Source organism: Jaculus jaculus, chromosome 9 (assembly GCF_020740685.1).
Source record: "Jaculus jaculus isolate mJacJac1 chromosome 9, mJacJac1.mat.Y.cur, whole genome shotgun sequence".
NCBI classification, from domain to species: domain Eukaryota; kingdom Metazoa; phylum Chordata; class Mammalia; order Rodentia; family Dipodidae; genus Jaculus; species Jaculus jaculus.
The window spans coordinates 127,899,411-127,917,799 of NC_059110.1; positions in this window are offsets into that span (position 1 = coordinate 127,899,411).

Here is an 18,389-nt window from a genome sequence, read left to right on the forward strand (position 1 = left end):
CATTCTTCCCTTACCCTTAAGTCTCCCAGCATTGGTTAAGTTCATTTTACTGTGACAAAAGTATTTGATAAAAGCCACTTGTGGGGGCTGGAGAGATGGCTTAGCCCTTAAGGAGGTTGCCTGTGAAGGCTGAACATCTAGGTTTGATTCCCCAGTTCCCACATAAGCCAGAGGCACAAGTTGGTACATGCATCTGAAGTTTGTTTATAGTAGAGGTCAGAGTGTACCCATTCCCTCCCCCCTCTCTCTCTGTGTGTGTGTGTTTATCTCTCTTAAATAAATAAATACATAAAATCATTCAAAAAAGAAACCACTTGTGGGTTTCAAGGCAGAGTAGAGAGGTGTGAGAACCAGGCAGTCGATAAGAAACAGAGAGCGCAGGCTGGACTCGGAGGTTGGCATAAACTTCCACAGTGCTACTACTCCCTACTTCTTCTGCACAGGCCACACCTGCTAAGGGCTCTGTAACCTTTCCATTTGTTCCACTAGCTGTAGACCAAGCGCTGAGACATGAAACTCCCTATTGCTCTCTCTGATATGACCAGCAGAGCTGATTACTCTCTAACGCACATTTTAAATCGTTAGTGGGTTTTCTTTCTTTTTAATTAATTAATTAATTAATTAATTAATTTATTTATTTATTTATTTATTTATTTATTTATTTATTTGAGAGAGACAGACACAGAGAGAAAGACAGATAGAAGGAGAGAGAGAATGGGCGTGCCAGGACTTCCACCCTCTGCAAACGAACTCCAGACACGTGCGCCCCCTTGTGCATCTGGCTAACGTGGGACCTGGGGAACCGAGCCTCGAACCGGGGTCCTTAGGCTTCACAGGCAAGCGCTTAACCGCTAAGCCATCTCTCTAGCCTGTGGGTTTTCTTTGAAATTGAAAACAAAGTAATTTTGCCCAGGTAATTTTCCAAGGGTTTCTCTTACAGTTTTTATCTTAATTTTATTTTATAAATAGTATTTTTCTACTGCAATAATGGGTCCATTGGCCTACTTTATGATCCATGAGGAACATTTTAATTATTTAGGGTCTTCTCTCTCTCTCTTTTCTTTTTATCTCACATTCTCTCCCTATCTCATTCTTTTTCTCAGTGTGTGTGTGTGTGGGGGGGTGTTTGGTGGAAGGATTTTTCTCTTTGAATTTTCTTTGTTTGGGTTTTGGCTTATGTTTATATTTTTTGTTCTGGTGGCAAGTCATTCATGAGGAACAAACCATGTATTTCTCTTTGGACCTCTATATACCTGACTCACCATCACACTGTAAAAGGCAGTAAATGTCTATCTCCTATAGTCCAAATTCACTAAGGAATTGCATTTCACAAGAAAGTTCTCTATTTCTATTCAATACAGTCTTGAGTAAATTAGTGTTCACAACACACACACACACACACACATACACACAAGAAACTATGCTGAAATTTGGTCAACTACAATATTCCTCTATAGATTGAGATTAACATGTATCATGAAAGTAACTAGGCATTAAGTATAGCGAATTTACATCTAAGTAACATTCATAGAGAACATAATCCTCATTGTGTCCACAAAGATGCTGAAAATTGGAAATTTACAAAAGTTGATTGCATTTTTACTAGAAATAGACAGGCATTTAAACATAGGCCTCTCTACAGGAAAGACTACGTTATTTAGACTATAGATTGTCCATGTTTTACTCTTCATAATTCAAAATAGCCTGAAGATTTTAATGGAAATTTTACTATTGTAAATAAATCCAACAAATGTACAAAATCATCCAGAACAATGAGTAAGAAAGGAAGTAGACATTTGAGCCCCTATTTTACCAGTGAGGTTATCTTGCTTGGCAAATTGGTTTTCTGTGGTTTCCAGCACAAGACTGAGCCTGTCAACATTTCATCATTGATGGGGGAGGGACACGTGAGACCCCACACCCCCCGGAGGAGCTAAAAACAGCTAATAGCTGCTGCAAAAAGGGGAGTCAGCTTCATCAGTGGTGTAGCCACTGGTTAGTTGCCCGTTGCCAGTAAATAGCCTTCCACCCACAATTATGCAAGCAACCCTAATTTAACTAAATTATTTTAAAAGATGGTATGAAGTTAAGATGAGAATTAATGGGGAAGAAAGAGGTTGTTTGTGGGAGTGTGAAGGAGATAAGAAACGATCATTGTGAAGAAGGTAAGGGCAGCTTTCATTATAAACATGTATGGACATATCAAAAATGGAAAAGAAAACCATGTTTAAGCAATAAAAGAAGGTAGACCACTGGAAATTTAAATTGAGTAATTTCAAGGTTTTTTTTTTTTTTCAGGAAAAGGCTGTGGCCTTATTGAACATCTGAAATCAATGATTGATGAGACTATTTGGACTGTACTGATGAACAGTTTTCTGTGGAGGTGTTTGGTTTCTGAAGTGTTTACTAGAAGTAATCAAGGGGAAAATAAATTGGTTTCTTTCATGTGATTTCCCATAACTCAGGTGTGTCCAAAGTGTTATTCTATAGGGCCACAGTAGCATAATTTATAATTTTATTTATTATTTATTTATTCATGAGAGAGGGAGAGAATAGGCATATAAGAGAGAGAAAGAGAGAGAGAGAGAGAGAGAGAGAGAGAGAGAGAGAGAGACAGAGACAGAGACAGAGAGAGAGAGAGACAGAGAATGAATAGGAGCACCAGAGCCTCTAGCGACTGCAAATAATTCCAGACACATGTGCCACCATGAGCAGCTGGCTTATATGGATTGTGGGGAATTGAACCTGGGTCCTTAGGCTTTGCAGGCAAGTACCTTAACCACTAAGCCTTCTCTCCAGTCCAATATAGTAATTTTGAAACCCATTTATTATTATTATTATTAAATATACATATATATATATATATATATATATATATACATATATATATATATTCATTTGAGAGAGAGAAAGAGAGGAGAGAATGGGCATACCAGGGAGGGAGAGAGACAGAGAGAGAGAGAAAGAGAGAGAGAGGGAGAATAGGAGCACCAGGGCCTCCAGCCACTGCAAAAGAACTCCAGATGCATGTGCTCCCTTGTGCATCTGGCTTATGTGGGTCCTGGAGAGTTGAATTGGGATCCTTTTGCTTTGTAGGTAAACACTTTAACCACTAAGCCATCTCTCTGGTCCCATTTTATCATTATAATTTATTGAAGAGTAGATGAAATTTCCTTAAAGTACTAAATGAGTCATTGTTCCAAGAATCACCAGTAAACTGACACACTCATCTTAAATTGTGATTCACCTTCACAGATGATGATGATGATGATTATTGGTTTCAAGGTAGGGTCTCGCTCTGGCCCAGGCTGACGTCAAACTTGCAGCGACTCTCCTACCTCTGCTGCCCGAGTGCTGCGATTAAAGGTATGCGCCACCACACCTGTCTCACAAATTATTTTTAAAATATTTTATTTATTTCTTTATTTGTGGGTGTGTGAAAGAGAAATAGATAGATAGGGAGCCAGAGAGAATGGGCAAAACAGGGCCTCTAGCCACTGAAAACAACTCTAGATACATGAACCTGGCTTTATGTGGAATTGCAGTCAGCTTCACATTACTGGTAGAAAACACTTAACTAAAAGCAGCTTGTGTGTGTTGGGTTGGAGGGATGGCTTTGCAGTTAAGGTGTTTGCCTGCAAAGCCAAAGGACCTAGGTTTTATTCCCCAGGTCCCATGTTAGCCAGATGCACAAGGGGGTGCACACATCTGGAGTTTGTTTGCAGTGGCTGGAAGCCCTGGCACATCCATTCTCTCCCTCTTCCTCTTTCTCTGTCAGATGAACAAATAAATTAAAATAAAATATTTTTTTTAAAAAGCAGCTTGTGGAAGGAAAGTTGTTTTTTTTTTTTTTTTTTTTGGCTTATAGACTCAGGGAAGCTCCATGATAGCAAGGGAAAGTGATGGTCATCACCTATTGGCCAACATTAGATTGATAAAAACAGCAGGAGATTATACCAAACACTGGCAAGGGGAAGCTGGCTACAATTCCTGTAAGCCAGTCCCAACACTACACTGCCTCCAGGAGGCTCCAATTACCAAATTGCCACCAGCTGGGAACCTAGCATTCAGCACATGTAAGTTTATGGGGGACACCTGAATGAAACCACCACATGTGGATACTGAGGAATCAAACTATGGTTCCATATGCTTTTCAGGAAAGTGGCTTAGCTGCTGAGCCATCCATCTTTCCTGCCCTGCCTTCACACTTTCTATATGGTACCCTATGAATTCTTGATTAAAAACAAAATCAAGTAGCTGATGAAATGACTCAGCTGTTAAAGGTGCTTGCTTCAAAGCCTGCTGGCCTGGGGTTCAATTTATAAGTCACTCACATAATCCAGGCACAAAATGAGGCACAAGCACATGGAGATCATTTGTAATGGGAAGAGGCACACACCACATACACATACATAAAAATAATTGAGTTTAGAATGTATCCAAGGTAAATTTTTTTGTCACCCTACTTTCAAATGATAAGGATATTGACTTACACAGTAATTATTGGGTAAGTTATTTACAACCTTTCTTAGTTAGTTAGTAAAAATGGAATCAGTATTTAATTATGTTTAAAATAACTTTTTTTTTTCCAAATCAGCTACAGATATATTTAAAACCAGGATCTTCCATATACAAAAATGTTAAATAGGAGCCAATTTTCTAACACCAATTTCCCTAATCTATAAGATGGGAAACAAAAGTATTCCCACCAGAGAATTTAAAATGAGAAGACATAGAACATATATCATAAATAAATTCAGTAAATTTTATTTGATATTAGGAAAGTTGCTTTATTGTTATATAAAATGTGAAACCAAGAACCATAAAGATAGCCACGCAGCCATTTGAAAGCTGTTGTACAAAATATTTTACTTTGTATACCAAGAATGGAAAGACAAAACAAAAAGATACAGAGTGATTGACTTGGATAACCTGCCATTAAATGAATAGCTTACAACTTGTGATTACATGTTTGTCCAGAAACAAAACCATATATATTTGTATGTGTTATGTATACATATATATGTAGATAATCTATCATCTCTTTATTTTTAAACATATTACTTATTTATTTGCAGGGAGAGAAAGAGTGAGAATATAAGCACATTTGTGTCTCTTGCCAATGCCAATAAACTCCAGATACATGCTGGCACTGGGGAATTGAACCCAGACTAACAGGCTTTACAAACAAGCACTTTTAACCACTGAGCCTTCTCTCTAGTGCCTCATCTACCTCTTTCAATCAAACCTGAGATTTCTTTTATTCACTTATTTATTTTCACTCCAACATACTTCTGATTCAAATCTCAAACCAAACTCTAGACATGACAATTGTGAGGGAGAATTAGAGCGGAATGTAGAAGGTTCTGAGACAAGAGCATCATTTTCTGCTTCACGTCATGAAGTGGGAGAAGGGGAACATGCCCATTTGTCTCCTCTTTCATGCTTAATTCCTGTAGATCTCATGTCCTTCTCACAAACCCTCTCAATAGGTAAAGACTTTGATCACCATAAGGGCCATCCTTTGTCATAGACTGACCCACCACCTCACTTTCCGTGAACCATTTTAGCAATACAGCAGCAACTTCCAAAGTTGATGCTTTCCGCGCTCTAGGAGATGTGAGCTCTCCACTCTGCTACAGCGTGAGCTGTCTCCTGATCAAGAGTGTCCATTTTCAACACAGGGAACTGTTGCGCAGCCCCTTTGAAGAACCTCATAAAACAGTGGGTTTAGTTTGTCTGGGCAATAGAGACTAAAATGTGGGGCAGATCCCTCATGGAAAATGTGGCTCTGCTCTACTCTGTTCCCAACAAATATGTTGGAAAATGGGCAATATTCGCATAGCTCCTTGGAGTAGGGCCAGCAAGAAACAGTGCATGTTCTCTTGCACAAACCCTGAAAGCCGCAAGCAACTTCATAAACAGTATGCAGACTGAGACTGAAAATGAAGCGTTTTATGTTCCCTAATGGAAGGAGAGCTTATTTGTTCATGGATTTATAGCAACAATGTGATGTCATCCTGTGATTTATGGCCAGAAGCAGAGCAAGTGTCAATATACAGAAGTGGATGGAAACATCCTATTCTCACCAGGCAGCTGGTACTCACAGGAGGTTGTCTTTGACGTAGGGTGGGGCAGATGAAGGAAAACTCCGGTTGTTAGTGTTACTGGAAAATGGACAAGGGAGGTGAAGAATTACTGGACCCATCCATTGTGGGAAAGGACGTGGAGTATGTAAAATTAGTTTATTTAGAACAGGGGAGTGATGAGCACACACCAGATCATGTCATACTTGACTCATGCAATGAGGAATGTTTGATGCTCCACATACATAGTGATTAGTCACTTTAAAAATTATTTACTTATTTCAATTTAGCATATAAGTGTTGGGTGTCTATGACATGTGTACACATTGGTCATTCATATGTCAGAATTTCCTTTTCCCATAAAAAGTGAATAATCTGCTAAAACAAATTGTGTTTGAAAATATGACTGTCATTTTTTTACTTAAAATATTTTTTATTGCCAACCTCTGTACATAAACCTGGTATACTTTGATCATAATCCCCTCCCACCACCTTCCTTTGTCTCACATCCACTTTCCTGTCTCTGCTGTTCACTTTTAATGGGCAAAGAATTTTAACACTACAGAGTGATTATATTGACTTAAAATATCATTTTATTTTTAAGTTTATTGTCAGGAAAATTAGTTGCTTTGGTAGATAGTACTAAAATATTGACCCAAATATTACTTAACTATTGCATCAGATGATAAACACAAGTGACATGATCTCAAATAGTCCCCAGACTTGTCCCTTTATGGTTAACCTTTGGCCTCATCTGCACTCTTAGCAACTGCAGTTCCTCTGGTTTTATGTTTTCTGGAATGGCTTTTAAATGTTGACACATAGTATGCAGCACTCTAAGACTCCATACTGTGCCGATGGGAGGCTTATTCTTGCTAACCCTACATCTGCAGTTCCGCTTCTCCCTTGGCTGGGCCATGTTTCACTGTGTTGGTGAACCCCAGTTTGTTTACTCATTCATATGCTGAGGGACAATTGATGTTTATAGTTTGCAGTGATTATAACCAAAAACTGCCAACATTATTCATATGCCGATTTTTCTGTGACACCTTATTTTCATTTGGTTGAAATAAAAACTTGGGAGCATGTACAACTGGGGTGCATTCACGAAGTATGTTTGTAAGAAACCAGTTCAAGTTCTGCAAAGCTTCTCTATGTTCACAGCACCATAGCCAGCAATGAACACAGCGCTCCGGGCCTTCCTCCTCTCTACAGTTTGCGTTGTCAGGAGTGGGTGGTGACTTTGTTTCTTGCCATTCTAATAGGTATGTGGGATTTTTCCTTAGGGAAAAGTTTATATGTTTTTATGATTGATATTGTTTTTTAAACCTTTTTACTTGCAGGAAAAAAGAAAGAAAGAGAGAGAGAGAGAATGTAAATGGGCATACCAGAGCCTCTAGGCTCTGTCAATGAACTCAACTCATGTGCCAGTTTGTGTATCTGACTTCACGTGGGTACTAGGGACTTGCCCCTAAGCCTTCAGGCTTTGCAAGTAAATGTCTTTAACCACTGATCAGTCTCTTTAGCTCCAAATGATCACTACTTTAAGCATCTTTTCAAGAGTCTATCTGCCAGCCCTGTACATTCTCAGAAGTGTTTGTCCAAAGATTTTACTCACTCTTCATGTGGGCTGCTTTGTTACTATTGTGTCTATGTAAACTCTTTATGAAAACCCTCATTCCCTCTATCTTTCCTTATTTCTCCATATGCACAAGCACCCTTTTTCTCTATCTCTTTACCAGGAAGAAAAATGGAAGCAGAGAGACAAGAGAGAGGGAGAGAGAGAATGGGCATGCCAGGACTTCCAGCTACTGAAGCAAAAATCCAGATGCATGCACCACCTGGCGCATCTGGCTCACGTGGATCCTGGGGAATCAAACCTGGGTCTTTTGACTTTGCAGAAAAGTGTCTCAACTGCTAAGTCATCTCTCCAGTATGGCATTTCTAATTTTCCTAAAACTCACTTAATAGTTGCTTTTCTTTTAATCAAAAGTATCTTTGTTATCTAAGCAAGAAATTTTGCCTGTCTAGGTTTAGAATGGTTGCTTCCCTATATATATGTGTGTATATGTATATGTGTTTGTGTATGCAAATATGTATGTATATTCTTCTGAGCTTTCCTTTGTCTTTCAGATTTACAATCAGTCATATGTTCATTCATTTTCTAAAATTATTTTATTATTTTATTTTTGCTTTTTTTTGAGGTAGGGTATCACAATAGTCCAAACTGACCTGGAATTTACTATGTAATCTCAGGGTGGCCTTGAACTCACGGCGATCCTCCTACCTCTGCCTCCCGAGTGCTAGGACTAAAGGTGTGCGCCACCACATCTGACTACTATTAATTATTTTTGTTTAAGGTGCATGGCTTAAGTTTTATTTTTTGGCCTATGATGTCCAACATCAATTGAACATCATTTCATAGTGGAGTTGAGGGGATGGCTCAATGGGTAAAAGGACTTGCTGTGCAAACATGAAGATATGAGTTTGGATCCCCAGAACTCAGTAAAAGCTAGATGTAGTGGCAATTGGCTCTAATTCCAGCATTCCTGCATGAGACTGGAAGTGTAGACAAATTCTAGAAGCTCACTGGGCAGCTAGCTTGACTTGCAGCGGTGCTCAGCAAGAGGAGCAAGGAAGATGGACAAGCGCCGACACACAGGTTGTCCACTGACGTCCACATGCAACTCACACCTGCACCAACAGACGTGGACACACGAGAGAGAGAGAGAGAGAGAGAGAGAGAGAGAGGAGGAATTTCCCATTGCATTGTGAATAAATAAAATAATATAGAAAGAATTAAAAGATATATTAAGAATGTTTACCATTAAAATTCTTCCTGGGCTGGAGAGATAGATCGTTGTTTAAACAAGCTCTCTTACAAAGCTTAGTGGTACAGCTTTGACTCCATAGTATTCACGTAAAGCCATATGCTCAGAGCGGTACAGGCACCTGGAGTTCATGTGCAGTGGCAAGAGGCCCTAGTGTACTCATTCCCTGTCTCAATCTCAATCACTCTCTATCCTTGAACATAAATAAATTAAATAAAAATCCTGATCATTTTTACTACCTATATGCATAAGTTTATTTGGAAAATCTAGTCTGTTTCATTGATACAATGTCTGTGTTTCAAGCACAGCAATTGGGGAAGGGGGCTAGGCAGATGGTCCAGTGGGCAAAGTTCTTGCCACGCAAGCATAGGTGTGGTGATATGCCCTGGGAAGGCAGAGGCCTGATGAGACTCAGGGCTTACTGGGTAACTAGTCTAGCAGCGTAGGTGTTCTCTAGATTTATTGAAAGACCCTGTGTCAAAAAGCAAGGTAGAGGGCTGCAGAGCTGGCTTAGCAGTTAAGTGCTTGCCTGTGAAGCCTAAGGACCCTGGCTTGAGGCTTGCATCCCCAGGACCCATGTTAGCCTGATGCACAAGGGGGCACACGTATCTGGAGTTCATTTGCACTGGCTGGAGGCCCTGGCATGCCCATTCTCTCTCTGTCTGCCTCTTTCTCTCTCTGTCTTTCACTCTCAAATAAATAAATAAATAAATAAATAAATAAATAAATAAATATAAAACAAGGTGGAGAGCAACTGAGGAAGACATCCAATGTCTAATACCCACATACAACACACAACAAAAACACATGAGAGAAATGCATATGTTGTCTCCACACAACGTGCAACACAAATATGTGGGAACCCTTAACACGCATGTGTACCCACATACATAAACACATGTAGGCACATGCACACATGCCACACGCCCTTGTGCAAGCAAAACTTAATGTATTATTTGGATTAATGCTGTTTCATAGGAAGCTTTGGAATGTGCTGTGTGGGTCTTCAGACTGCTCTGTTTTGAGGTGCTCTTTGCCTTCAGGATTGCTTTCGTTTGCCATAGATGGGTGAGAGTGGGACTGCAGCTGTGCCCTGTGTTGCCTGGCCCTGGGGCAACAGAACAAGTGCACAGCCAGCAGAAAGTTGAGGACGAAAAGCCATGTGTGGACTTAACTGCTGTTCAAGAAAGAGCACTGTGACCTTAGGTAGGTCATTGCAGTGCATTCTTTCAATAATCATATTACCTTGGGCCATTTCATCTAAGTTGTCCAATTTTAAGGACTAAGTAGTTTTCAGTGTTCTCTTTTCAATATCCCCTTAATGCATTGTGTTGATAGTAACCTAAATTAAAATCCCATCTTTTATTCTTGCTTCATAAATTTTTGCCACTTCTGGGTAGGCATTTGTTTTTTAATCTTAAAAATGTAACCTATTTGGGCTACAGAGAAAAGGCTTGGTAGTTAAGGCAACAGCCTGTGAAGCCTAAGGACTCATGTTCAACTCTTCAGGTCCCACATAAGCCAGACACACAGTGTGCAATGTCACACACATGTCTGGTGTTCAATTGCAGTGGCTGGAGGTCATGGCAAGCCAATTCTATCCCCCTTTTATTAAAAAAAAAAAAACGACCAGTCTGTTGTCCTTGCCTCAATTTTTTTTTAAATGTAACTTTCATCATGTATTGTGTTTGTTATAAAATTAAATAATCTCTTCCATTTCAATTATTTCTTTGCACCCATTTATTTTGTTTCAGTTTGCTTCTCTTATATGATATCTGAAAATAGCAACTTGGATTCTTATTTAACATTTTTCTCCCTTGCTAATGTACAAACAGAAAATTATTCATGTGTCCCCCATTCTTTTTCAATTTAGAACAAAATTATATTTTATGCAATTTTGAAAAAAAATATTTGATACTATATCACATAGAAGTTTTATTTAACAGATTACCAATTCAAAAGTGAAAGAACAGAAATTTAAGAGTTGTACCAAACTCAAGATGGAATTGAGATGTATAGCTAAAGCTTCACAGCTCACTCCAGAGCAGAGGCCCTGAATGTTGTTGGATCCACAGAGTACAGTTGATTCTGAAAAGCCTACAAAACCTCAGGATCTGGAGAGAGTTCAACCTGTAGAAAATGGAAATAGGCAAAACTCCATCCACCAACACAAACTGAATCAGGAAACTGGCTGTCTGGTTCTGGGTATGGAAAAAAAAATCTCTCCAAGAGAATTAATAAAATACTTGTTAATAAACTAAAATTCTTCCCTGGAAAATAAAGTCTATTAAAATTTTCTCAACACATTTCTTTGTGAATGTGCAAAGAGAACCAATTAAACAACAACATAAGCTATTAAACCCAGAAAGTAACAATACCAAACAGTGTTGATAAAGGAGTATGCAAGGAGCGTTCATTGATTACTAGCAGAAATGTCAATTGGTACAATCAGTTTGTAAGGCAGTGTGGTGGTTGCATAAAAACCAAAAAACAAACAAAAGAAAACAAAAACTAAACATGTTCTTCCTATATGGTTCAGCCAACACACTCTTTGGTCTTTTTCACATAGGTTTAAAATTTCCATGCAAATATCTACCTGGTTGTATTACAGTGTTTTTATAATTATCCCCAACTGAAAACAACCAAAACTTTCTTCCAAACATGAATGGGTAAGCAAACTGGGGTATAACATTTGCCACAGCTTATTATAACTAATAAAAAAAATGGCATGCCACCAAGTGACATGAAAGCATCTTCACTGCATATTTCTAAATGAAAGAAACTGGCTTTGAGGGGCTATATAATATATAATTCTTACCATGTAACATATGGGAAAGGCAAAAACTAAAGAAATAGTATAAATGTCACTGTCAGGAATTCAGAAGAAGAGAAATAGGTGAAGAGTAGGTGAAATTGTTTGTATGAAACTGTGGTAATGAGTAACATATGCAGTTGTCAAAACCACAGATCTGTGTAAAGTAACCATGAGCCTTAACATAGACCACAGACTGTAGTAAATGAGAGGGTGACTATATATATTTGTTTATTAATTGCAAAAATACAAGACACTAGCAAGCAACATTTATTAAAAATAAGCTATATTAGATGTTTGGTTGAATTGGGGATGAGGGAGTTATGAATACTAGAAGAACTCAATTACACTCTACATCTAAAACTATACTAAGAAAAAGTCCATTTATTACTATTAAAACTTAAAGACTGGGCAATAAAAATCAAATGAAAATATGACTAGGAGAATAAAATGAGCTTTGTTCAATGATATTCCATAAAGAGAAGTAAAAGAAGAGTAATTCTTTATAGAAAGAATGTAATAGCAGAGTTAATTTGCTATCAGTTCCTTGGCAAATACATTAATTGTAAAACTTACACTTTATTTTGGAAAAGATTGATTCTAAAACTTGACTAATAAAATAACCCAGACATTATTTACACAATGTTAGGGAGATATGCTTTAAAATATTTGGCTTAGGAAGATGTTAATTGTTAAAAAGTTAGGGAAAATATACTTGAAAATAATAAGCAATGGAAATATGACATATAACTGTTCATATCAGAAAAAAATACATTTGAGAAAGAAGATAGTTATGGTTTAATGATAAAGGAGCAATTTGCCATGAGGTTAATGATTGGAGGTATATATATGCATATGTGTGTGTGTGTGTCTACACATACACATATTATGTATTTACCAAAGTAAGGCCAAATTTGTAAATTAATAATCAGAAGACAATGAAGGAGAAATTTTACTTGCAATTACATAATTATGTAAGCTGTTCTTCAACAGTGATAAATGAAATACAAAAGCATATTATATAGAATTTAACATAATTAATCGACTTTCTTGTAGAAAAATCAAACACTTATAAAATACAAAATGTTTTTCAGAACAAATATCATGTCCGGGCATGGTGGCACACACCTTTAATTCCAGCACTTGGGAGGCAGAGCTAGAAGGATTACCATGAGTTCGAGGCCACCCTGAGACTGCAGAGTGAATTTCAGGTCAGCCTGGACTAGACTGAGACCCTACCTTGAAAAACCAAAAGAAAGAAAACAAAAGCAAAAAAAAAATAAAAATAAAAATATCATGTTGTAAATACCTACCTATTCATTCCATTCAAGTCAATTTTTTTGTTGTTGTTGTTTTGTTTTTTTTTTTCGAGGTAGGGTCTCACTCTGGTCCAGGCTGACCTGGAATTCACTCTGTAGTCTCAGGGTGGCCTTGAACTCACAGCGATCCTCCTACCTCTGCCTCCCGAGTGCTGGGATTAAAGGTGTGTTCCACCACGCCAGGCCAGGTCAATTTTAAAACAATATCATAACATATAATGAAAATGATGGATTGAAAAACAGAAATTGGAAACTAGAAGATATATGATCGATTAATGCTTGGTGTGTATTAGGACTTTATTATACAGAAAACAGAAGACACTGGGATTCTGTCAGTTAAGTAGTGATAACACACAGGACCAGAAATATATACAATATGTACTATTGAAGGAATGCATTAGCTGGGGGAAATTTAATGTTTTAGGCTTCGCAGGAGGACACAGGTAAAAAGGTACAAACACAAGAAAAGAGAAAAAAGTTCACAGATTTTTATACTGGTCAGATTCAAAATATCATAAAATGTGAATTCATCTGTTAGTAAATAATGAGAAATAATAGGATGTCACCTTTAAAGATATAATTTCACTTAATTGGTTTCAAAGTTAGTGTTTATGACCATCAGATTGATTGTAAACATTCCTACATAAAAGTTTTTAGCTTAGGCTGGGGAGATAGCCCAGCAATTAAAAGCACTTGCTTGCAAAGCCTAGCAGTCTGAATGTAATTTCCCAGTAATCATGTAAGGTGGTGCTTGCCGCTGAAGTTGTGTGCAGCAGTAAGAGTTCTTGATGCATGCATACACACTCTCTTCCTCTGCTCGCTCTCTCTCTCTCTCTCTCTGTGTCCTCCCTCTCTGTGTCTCTGTGGCCACCTCTCTCTTAAATAACTTACTAACTAAATGAATAAATAAATAAAACTAGGAAGATCACTCAACAATTAAAGGCACTTGCATACCAAGTCTGTTAGCCCCAGACTCAATTCTACAGTCCCCATAAAAGCCAGATAAACAAAGTGGCACATGCATTGGAGTTTGTTCACAGCAGCAAGAGGTCCTGGAATTCCCATTCTCTGTTTTTTTTTTTTTTTTTTCTTTTTTCTTTTGAGTAACAAAATAAAATAAATTAAAATTTATTTTAAAATCTGTTCAATAAGAGATGAGCTTTTCTCAGCCTAAGAAGTGGATAGATGTGCACCAGCATGATACTGAGTGTGAATACACCTTATTAAAAAAATTACACACAGCCAGGCATGGTGGTGCACAGCTTTAATCCCAGCACTTGGGAGGCAGAGGTAAGGTGGATCGCCGTGAGTTTGAGGCCACCCTGAGACTACACAGTGAGTTCCAGGTCAGCCCGGACTAGTGTGAATCCCTACCTCAAAAAAACCAAAACAACAACAAAAAAATTTACACACTTCAATATTATAATATAAATCATTTAAAAATGAAAACATATTATTTTAGCATATGAGTGTGTGATAAACACATAACAATGATAGAGTTGGCATACACTTTGTCAGGTTGGGCTAAGGACTCTAATATTTCTATGCTAGACTTCTTTTCTGAGCATCGCATATTAACTTTGAAAATCTGGCTGCTTGTTAAAACAAAGGGGCTTTGTCACAGGAATTTGGATTTGACTTGTATGTATTAAAGGTAAAGGAGGGCTGTGGACATGGCTTAGTGGTTAAAGATGCTTGCTTGCAAAGCACACAGACCCAGCCAGGTTCAAGTCCATAGCTCCCACATAAAGCCAGATTCTCAAAGATTAAGAAAAGCTTTGATGAACTTATATATTTTTTATCTTTAATTTTTGGTTGTCTCAGTTATTAATTTGTAAAACCTAAAATCTCTCCCCAAAACATCTGTGCCACCTACTCAGAACTCTACAGTTTCGGTTTTCAAGTTCCTATAATATTTTGAGATGATTTACATATATAAACATACTTTATGCCTACATATACTTTGAGAATATATAATTTACATTTTCTCTCTCTAGGCCATGCTGAACTGGATCTCACACTATATCCTAGTCTGACTCAAACACATGGTGATCCTCCTGCCTCAGCTTCCCAAGTGCTAGAAGTGAAGGTGTGTACCACCACACAGCTTACAATATAAGCCTAACTGTATGTTTTCTAAGTGTACTGTGAGACAGAATCATAAATAATATATGATATGTGACATCCCCTTTCAAAAATTTATGTTTGCATTAGCAGCATAAGCACCTGTTTTTGCTGTAATAGTTTTAAATTGGCTAAAATAAGAGGTATTTTTTATTTTTCGAGAAGAAGTCACACTATGTAGGCTAAAACTTACTTACTAGCCTTAAACTTACATTCTTTTTACCTCTTCCTTCTTCCCAGTACTAAGGGTGCTCAGTGCCCTGTCCAAAGACAACTCCCTCAATTCCAGCCTTCCTTTTTCCTTATCAAACCATAGCTACAATAATGATTCCGTTTTCCTCTGGATTGAGATTTCCCCCTGCATTTCTGCTGAATTGTTCCACCAGCATACAAACAATCTGCAGTGTCTACCTGAAAACCAAACAGTTAAAACAAAAAAACAAACAAACAACTCTCTTAAATATACTTGAGCCTATCTAGAACATTCACTCCTCATTCTTCCTCCCATCCCCCACTTAAATTTCTTTTGCCTGGTAATGTCTGCATGGGAAATTCTCATCATTTCTTCAGTTTTCTGCTTAAGAAGCTTCTCTCTCATTCTATCTTTAATATTTTCTTTATTTATTTGAGATAGAGAGAAAGAGAGAGAGAATGAATGGGTGTGCCAGGGCCTGCAGCCACTGTAAATGAATTCCAGACACATGTGCCACTTTTGCATCTGGCTTTATGTGGGTACTGGGAAATTGAACCTAGGTCACTGTAGGATTCATAGGCAAGGACCTTAACTGCTAAGCCACCTCTCCAGCCCGGGAAGCTTCTCTTGATAATGTACTCTCTTAAGCACATCCTATTTATTTATTTATTTTTAATATTTACCTATTTGACAGAGAAAGAGGGAGAGAGAGAAAATGGGCTCTCCAGGGCCTCCAGCCACTGCAAGCCAACTCCAGATGCATGTGCTCACATGTGCATATGGTTAACATGGGTCCTGGGGAATTGAACCTGGGTCCTTTGGCTTTGCAGGCAAATACCTTAACTGCTAAGCCATCCCATCAGCTCCAGCACATCCTATTCTTATGCTGCATGTGACCCTCTTTTAACTGATGTACACACAGGGGTGTGGGCACTTTTATTCATTGTTTACTCTTGAGCAACACCAGAATATAACTGACACAATCCAGGAACTAACCTATTTTGTTCAGTATTATGTCCTTGAAAGTTAGAATGCTATGTTCAGTAGGATTGGTTTAATGAGTGCCTTTGAATTTTGTTGTGTATGAGAGTGATAGTTCACTTTTTGTCAACTTGTCTGGGCTATAATGTTCAGATAATTGTTCCAATACTGGGAAAATGATACTATGGAAATATTGTTTTCTGAGATGTGGTGGTTTATACTGAATGTCAACTTGACAGGGCCTATAATAACTTGTGATGAATTATCAGGATTAGGTGAGCCTCTGGGTATACCTGTGAGGGATTATCTAGATTAGGTTAATTGAAATGGAAAGACCCACCTTAACTTTGGGCAGTATTTTCCATGAGCTGGGGTCCCAGACTGTTTAAAAAGGAAGAGAACTAGCTGAATGCTTGCATTGATTTCTTTCTGTTTCCTCACTGTGGTCACAGTGTGACCGACTCTGCTTCACAGTTCTGATGCCATGCCTGTCTCTCCATGGTGGACTGTAACCTGGATGTGTGAGCTGAGTTTTGTCAGCTATTTTGTTCTACCGAGAAGGTAACTAATAAAATAGACCTTGACACACACAACCATCACTGTGTTGGTAGGTTTCATGTGACGTGGAAGGCTTTAAGAGAAGAGACCAAAGACCCTCAAAAGAAGGTGTTCTACCTGTAAGATTCCTTCAAACTTCAACTTTAATGCATAACCTCAGCATTTTTTTTGAGCTCTAACAGTGGGGCTGCTCTTCTGATCTCAAACTTGACACTCGTTACATGGTCTGAGGAGATTGCTTAAAATATATATCTGTACTTGTGGATATTTCCTGACTTCTACTTGTCTTCTGAGGTGTTATGGCTTGAACACAGGACATTGTACATGCTAAGAAAATACTAGGGCACTTAGCTACAAAAAATAGCCCCAGATATGGATATACCCTATTGGTTCATACCATTTGTTTATTTTCCTATAAGGATCCTGATAAATTCATTATCTAACAAATCTTTGTTCTCAGAGTAAAGACAATTTCCCCTCTCTGAATTATCATACAGCAGTTACTCTCTTCTTGCTGGAGTTAAACATCTAACCAGAAACAGCTTTTGAGAAAAAAAGGTTTATTTCAGGCTTATAATATTGAAGAGAAGTTGCATCATGTTGGGAAAGCATGGTGGTGCAATTAGCTTCATGTTGCTGGCAGAAAACATCCAACCAAGACAAGGTTGTGGGAGGAAAGGGCTTAGTTTGTTTTACAAACTCAAGGGGAAGTTTATGATTGCAAGGGATGAACAATGGCATGAGCAGAGGGTGGGCATCGCCTCCTGGCCATTGGGTTGGCAAAAACAGCATCAGGAGAGTGTGTGGAACACTGGCGAGGGGAAGCTGTCTATAGCACCCATAATCCTGTCCCCAACAGTACATCTCTTCCTGGAGGCTTCAATTCCCAATTCCCATAAACTAGGCACCTAGCATTCAGAAAACACAAGTTTATGAGTAACACCTGAAACAAATAGCCACACATGGAATGAGCAGAAAGCTAGAGATCGCATCTTGATATGGGCAGTTTGCAGGGAGCAACAAGAAGAGGCTAGCTAATACTGGCCAGGTGGGCTAATGGACCTCAACCTCCACCTCCAGTGACAACCTCCTCTAGCAAGACTCTACCTCCCAAATTTCTACCAGATGATGATTGAGTAGGATGCTTAGTCCCAGACTCATAAGACTAAGGGGAAACCTTTTATACTCAAACAACCACACATTTCCTCTGGCAGACTTCTCCCTTCATGAGTTAGGTAATAGTAGCAGAGATAAGAAGGGCCCATCACAGTACATACGACACACCTAGGACTTCTCAGGCTAACCTGTCAAATCCTCACCACACTCCTTCATGCCTTGAGGACTAGACCCCTACCAATCTGTAGAGATGAGTAAAAAGAGATAGGGACTGATATGTGTTCTCACAAACAGTGATGAAGGCAGGAATTGCAGAGCAACAGTCTGTTCATCCTCCTCTCTAGAGATTGTCAGAAGCTGTATGTCCAT